The sequence below is a fragment of the Suricata suricatta genome, chromosome 15 (assembly GCF_006229205.1).
Source record: "Suricata suricatta isolate VVHF042 chromosome 15, meerkat_22Aug2017_6uvM2_HiC, whole genome shotgun sequence".
Taxonomy (NCBI): domain Eukaryota; kingdom Metazoa; phylum Chordata; class Mammalia; order Carnivora; family Herpestidae; genus Suricata; species Suricata suricatta.
The window spans coordinates 51382736-51389384 of NC_043714.1; positions in this window are offsets into that span (position 1 = coordinate 51382736).

Consider the following 6649-nt stretch of genomic DNA (forward strand, 5'->3'; position numbering starts at 1 on the left):
ATAATAGAACTCCCATCAAGAGTGATACCTTTGAATGCAAATGAAGCTATCATGTATATTTACTATGATTATATTAAAAATGTCAAACATTTTACTATAAAATCGATTAAATTATTTGATTTTTATTTTAAACGGGTTATTAGCAAAGCAGGGTAATGTGGAAGAAAAGGCCCGGGATGGGAGATGGGAAAGACTGATTTTAGTCCAGTCATTGTTATAACCAGCATGACCACTTTCACTTTGATGACGCAAGTTCTGTCATGGTCTAGTTGATCTCTAGGTAGGGTGATCATACAGGCTCCTTTGCTTGAGATGGTCCAGGTTTACACCTGTTATCCCAATGTAATTATTAATAGCACCCTTTAAGTCTCAAAAGTGTCCTGGTTTGGATGATAAATTATATGGTTACTTTATCTGTAAAGATCTTTTCAACTTGTGTATTCTTTGATGTTGCCTAGAGATGAGATGTGGAATCAATTGTCTGAGAGCAAGTCATTGAAATTCTAGTCCTTTGCTTTGAGCAGTGGTGAGAGATGAAGGCATTGAGTTTGATATGGCCTGGATCATGAAGGTCTGATATTCAAAGACTTTTAATTTTATCCTGAAACCTATGGGGAAACATTTTAATCAGGAAAGTATCTGAGATGTCACTTCGGTGGCAGTTTAGAGAATGGATTTCAAGAGACTATTACTGGAGACAATAATCTTGCTCAGGGATTATTACAATGGTTCAAATAAGAAATGATGGAGATCTTAACCAAGAATATGATGATGAAGGAGAGAAAATACTAATTAAAGAGATATTCAGGTATTAACATCTATAGGATATAGTGACTGAATGTGGCGATTTTGGGAGAGGGTAGAGTCTAGGATCATCTCTCCCTTGATCTGATCAATTTCTTAAATGATTGGATGGAGAGTGATATCATTCATGTAAAGGTTTTGGAGTTCTGCCCTTAAAATATGTTGGGCTCATTGCTAGACTTGTGGACTTTATTATTCTTGTGGGACATACAAATCTGAGTATCCAGTAGAATTTACATATAAGATAGGAGCATGAGAATATTGGATTCTGGTCTGATGACGTAGATTTGGGAGTAATTAACATATTCTACGATCCTGAAGAGGATCCAGAGGAATAAAGAGTGAGACAAAATTGAACCAATGAAACTTGGGAGCCCTTAGCATTGAAGGGAAGAGAAAAAAAACAAACAAAACCCAAAAAACAGAAAACAAAAGACCCTTGAATGGGAGACTGATAAGGAGCTACTAGAGAATTAGAAAGAAATCCATGATTTTGTTGACCTCAAATAGAAACACTTAAATGTATGCACGCATTAACTATGGTTGTCATCAAACCTGGAAGAGCATATCAAATTTCTCTGACTGGGAACTAAATATCTTTTCCTTCTTTAATTGTGGATCTAACATGTAAAACATTTTGGCATGCCATTTATAACAACTGGGGTAAAAAGCAAATCCAAAGGAAGGTATAGCCAGAAACCCCATACCCACTGGATACAATGCACAGAGGTCAAATGAATTGTTCACTATGTTAAAACTTACTTTAAAAGAATATAAGGTTATTGTAGGGCATATAGACCTGAGGTAGTACACACCTAAGGGACAGGCAGTGTGTTACGAAAGTGGCATTTATTGAACATCTCTGAGCCTTTCTGAGTCAGAAATAGTTACCTCATTTTATGTAAGCTTTTCAAAGCCTTTTTTCCCCCCAGTTTTCATTTAAATTCTAGTTAGTTAGTTAAATTCTAGTGTAATACTGGCTCAAGGAGTAGAATTTAGTGATTCATCACTTGCATACAATACCTAGCATTCAACATAAGTGCCCTCCTTAATACCCCTCACATATTTATTTATTTAGTCCATCCCCCTCGAAGCCTTTTAAGCCAGGTACTTTAAACTCTTTCTTAGAGTTTATCTAAAACTCCATCTAAAACTGAATTTCATCTAGGTTAAAGAACTTGTAGAAGTAATAAGATTTTTATTTCCTTGATTAACGTTTCCTGAGTAAAATAAACGTCCTTAGGAAGTATGATTTCTTCTTCACTCAAAATAGTGGCTGAGTTTTGGATTCCACATACAGGGTACTGTTCTAGAATACTGGATTACAGAGTCCCAATTAAAAAGCACTTTTGCAAATATAATTGTAAGGAAATTGAGGCTGAAATCAGGTTATCTTTCCGCCATCTCACAAGTATTGAATAACTGAGCAGCTCCTGAAGCTAAATCAAGGCCAACATAATGTTGAAACATGTCTATATTTCCTTTGCACCCTTTCCATCCACTTACTTCTTAGCTGTGTCTTTCTTTATGTTTTATCTTTCAATGAGCCCATGGTTGTCTTATTCACTCTTCTCACATTAGTTCGGGTTTCTCTGGCTAAATTCCCATCTTCAAACTGATAGCATAGCATATACTAACAAATACGCGGTATAACTACCTATGTGGCGGAATAAGGTCAAAGAGAAAGCGATTGGCATTTCAGGCAGTTTGGAGTGGAGTGAACTAAAGCACGAAGACAGAAAAGGTGGGACAGAGGCCAAGACTGGGAATTCATTTAATGAAGCATATGTGATCAAAATCAGTAAAATTATTCAAAAAAGGATTCTGTAACCCAAGTTTTTCCTGTCTTTTCCCATTTGCTTATAAAACATTTACAGGCAGTTATAGGGCATTTGCATATACAATAAAGCAGACACATAAATTTAAATAATGTGTTTTGATTACTTTATTCTTAAACCGAAAAATGAACACCCACATACACATGCATCAGATAATTTCTCTCAAAGTATTTATCTGACTTTCCTGGAGTATAAAGTAATCAAAAGTGAAATGTCATGAATCAGAGATAGATGGCAAAGCATTAGGGATATAAAAGAGCAGCAGAAAATATTTGAGAAATCTATGAAGTTTAAGAGCTGTTTATGCTCTTGAGGTGAGTTTGCTTCATTAAGAATGAAAGAAAAGTAAGGGTATTTACCATCGTTCAGGCCCTAATTAAAGCCCTATTGGGAGTTTAAATGTGGGTTCCACAACATTCAAATATTTTACACTGTGGGACCTTAGAATCAGTCAGTAAAAGTAATAGTAGGAAACCCTTTCCAGAATAAAAGATGGCTTGATATTGAAATAATTTCTGCTGTAGACAAGGATTAAGGTAGCTAGCTTTCTATTTTGAACCATTGATGAACAGTGGTGGGTAGAAATAAAAATTTAAAATAGAGTGTCAGTAGGTTTCTCTAATTTTTACATTTGTGACTGTAACAATAAGCACATGAAAAGGGAATATGACCACATGCAGCAGCCATTCATTGCAAAAGAAAATGAGACCAAAATTATTTAGTGTCAGGCTGCTCTTGAAAACTCCTGCTATTATTAACTTTCACTTTAAATAAGGGATTGATTTTTTTTTGAAAGTTGTAAAGCATTATACCTGTAACACTTGTAAAGCATTAAGACATAGCAAAATACTAGTCACCACAAATTTTCAGCTTTATCTGGACTTTGACATACGTTGACAGTATTTTTATTGTGATTCAATTTATGATTGAAGATACCAGAAGATGTTTTAGGTGATTAATCTTGAATATTTTATTATAAAAAGAAAATATTTTTCATAGCAAAGAAACTATGTTTCCTTACTAATGTGAAAATTTTCATGAGTGGTATAGATTTTAGGCTAATGGCACCTGATAAGCACCAACATTGAATTTAGCACTTCCTGGTTTCATGTCCACTGTGCCTGCACATTTTAAATCAAAGGTAAAAAAAAGTTCTGTAATCATTGCTTAGATGACTTAGTGTGAGGAAGAATGTTATCTAAAGAACAAACGTCATTTGCTCAATACTTATTACATGCTATTATGTTATACACATAAAGTCCTGCCAAACAGGTATTATTATTTAAATTTTACATATGAGAAGATTGAGACCCAAAGAGTGTCACTAACTTGTCCAAGTTAATACTAGTAGTACCAGACAAAGCTGAGATTCACAACTAGTCCAGTCTGAACTTAATAGCCATGCTTTCCCTCCCAACCCCCACACTATCTTTCAAAGTTTGTCCTATAATCTAAAAGCAATAATATTTACAATTATTTCTATTAAACTCTTCTGACTATAGTCACAATTGGTTAAGATGTCTTTGTTTTGGAATTTAATCAATCACAAAAGGCATTCTTGATATTGAATTAAAAAACCATTTTTAATGACTTTAAGCCATTATTGCCCAGAAACAACAAAGAACACCTGGATTTTAAATTTCTTAAGGATTAACAGAGTCCTGTCTAATGTACATTTAAATAATTATTTGAAATTGTGCATGTAGGTTTATGTCTGTGTGTGCATAACTAAAGAATCAAAGATTTTGTTCTATTGCCTTACTGGTAGGAAGATGAACTTAGTTAGGTATAGGTCAAAATTATATGGCTCCTAAGTAGGAAATAATTTTTCAAAATATACTTGGACTAACTATTGACTAACTGCCTCCATAAAGAATCACATTGGGTGGGGGCACCTAAGTGGTTCAGTTGGTTAAGCATCCAATTCTTTGTCTTGGCTCAGGTCGTGATCTCACAGTTTGTGGGATTGAGCCTCAAGTTAGACTCTGCGCTGACAGCTCAGAGTCTCCTTGGAATTGTCTCTCTCCCTCTCTCTGCCCATCCCCATGCTCACACTTGCTTTCTTTCTCTCTCTCTCTCTCAAAATAAATAAATATTTAAAAAAAGAGAACCATATTGATTGGAGAGTCTGGTGGATAGTTAGGTGGTGGGAAGGACTTGTACATCTTGGAGAAGGCACAAACACCGAAGTTTGTATAGGTTCCTACTTTCCAACTTATCTTTTTTTCTCTCTTTTTTTTTTAATTAAATTTATTTGGGGGGAAGGGCAGAGAGAGAATCCTAAGCATACTCTCCTCCTCCATACAGCCCAGAGCCTAACACAAGGCTTGATTCCATGAACCGTGAGATCATGACCTGGGCCAAAATTAGAGTCCTACACTTAACCAACTGAGCCCCCAAGGCACCCTATTTTTCCCCCCTCTTAATTGTTGCACAACTATCATCAGTGGTGAAGTAGAGGAGTACTGATTGAGGTAGTGTACTACACTGACTTACAAAATGTCTATTGAATCACTTCTTTGGGAAAATGTAGGAAAGATGATTCCTCAAATGGAGAAACAAGCTCTTCTTATAAGGCTGATAAGGTATGTGCTGTAGAACTGTGGGTCAGACATGGAGAGACATTCTTTCTGTCCTTTCTAAAGTTTTGTTCTTCTGTGATGAAAAGTACAGTGGATTTGGGGAGTGAATGAAAATTCTAATTTTTCTTCACTTCAAGGTTTATTTTATTCAGTTGTGTCTTGTAGAGTTAGAGGGCAATGTGCCTGCTGTTATGGGTCTCATTTTCAGCAGAGAAGTGAATCCTTGCATTATAGTAAAAAGAACAGGTTCAGTGATAGTTTTTTAAAGATTAGATATCAGCATAAGCATGATAACACCAAAATTAATCAAGATTTCAAGATTGCATTAACTGAGACAAAACAAAGAATAAAAATTCAGTATTAAAGGAGAATGGTGAGGCACTTATGGGAATAATAAAATATTTTAATTAATAAGTATCTGTGAAAGGACACATTCACTCTTCCACTCTTTGATTTGGAATGATATTATCATTATTAACTTCTTCATTTGTGTCCACCTTCATATCCAAATCAGTCACTGAGTTTTGCTGAATATTCATAATATTTTCTTCCTTTCATTCCCAGCCATGTACTAAAGTTTAAAACACCACAAATTTATTATCTTTCAGTTACAGAGGTCAGAAGACCCAGAAATAGGTGTTACTGGATTAAGACAGAGGTGGCAGTATGGCTACATTCCTTCTAGAAGTTCTAGACGAGAGTCCATTTTCTTTTGTTTTCTGGCTTCTAGAGGCTGTTTAGATTCTTGAGTCATGGCTCATTCCTCTCTCTTAAATCCAGAAGCGAGGATATTTGAATCTTTCTCTCTTGACCCTGACACTCCTGCCTCCTTTTCTCACTTTTATGAGGCTCCCTATAGGCTCACCCAAATTATCCAGAAGAGTCTCCTACCTCAAGATGCTTAAAATTTAATCACAACTTCAAAGTTCTCTTTGCCATATAAGTTAACACATTCATAGGACATGGATATCATTTGGGCCCTTTATTCTACCTATCACTGTCCACTTTCTGACACCAAAGATTCACATTTTACCACATGCAAAATGCATTCTATTCCAACATTGCTAGAAGTCTCAACTTACTACAGCATCAACTCAAAGTTCAAGTCTTATCTAAATCTTATCAGCTAAAAGATCTTAAATCTCTTCATCTAAAGCATGTGAATCAGGTTGAGATCTGTTTAGGATGATTTAATTATTCTCTAAGAAAATATGCTTTTTCTTCAGTGTCCTCATCAGCAGTTGTTAACAGTCACATTTCTAGAAGAGTCTGGTCCAGGCAATGTAGGCCTTGTTTTTTTAATGCCTTATTTTGTGTGTGTGTGTGTGTGTGTGTGTGTGTGTGTGTGTGTATGTGTGAGAGAGAGAGAGACAGAGACAGAGACAGAGACAGAGGGACAGAGAGACTGACTGTGAGCAGGGAAGG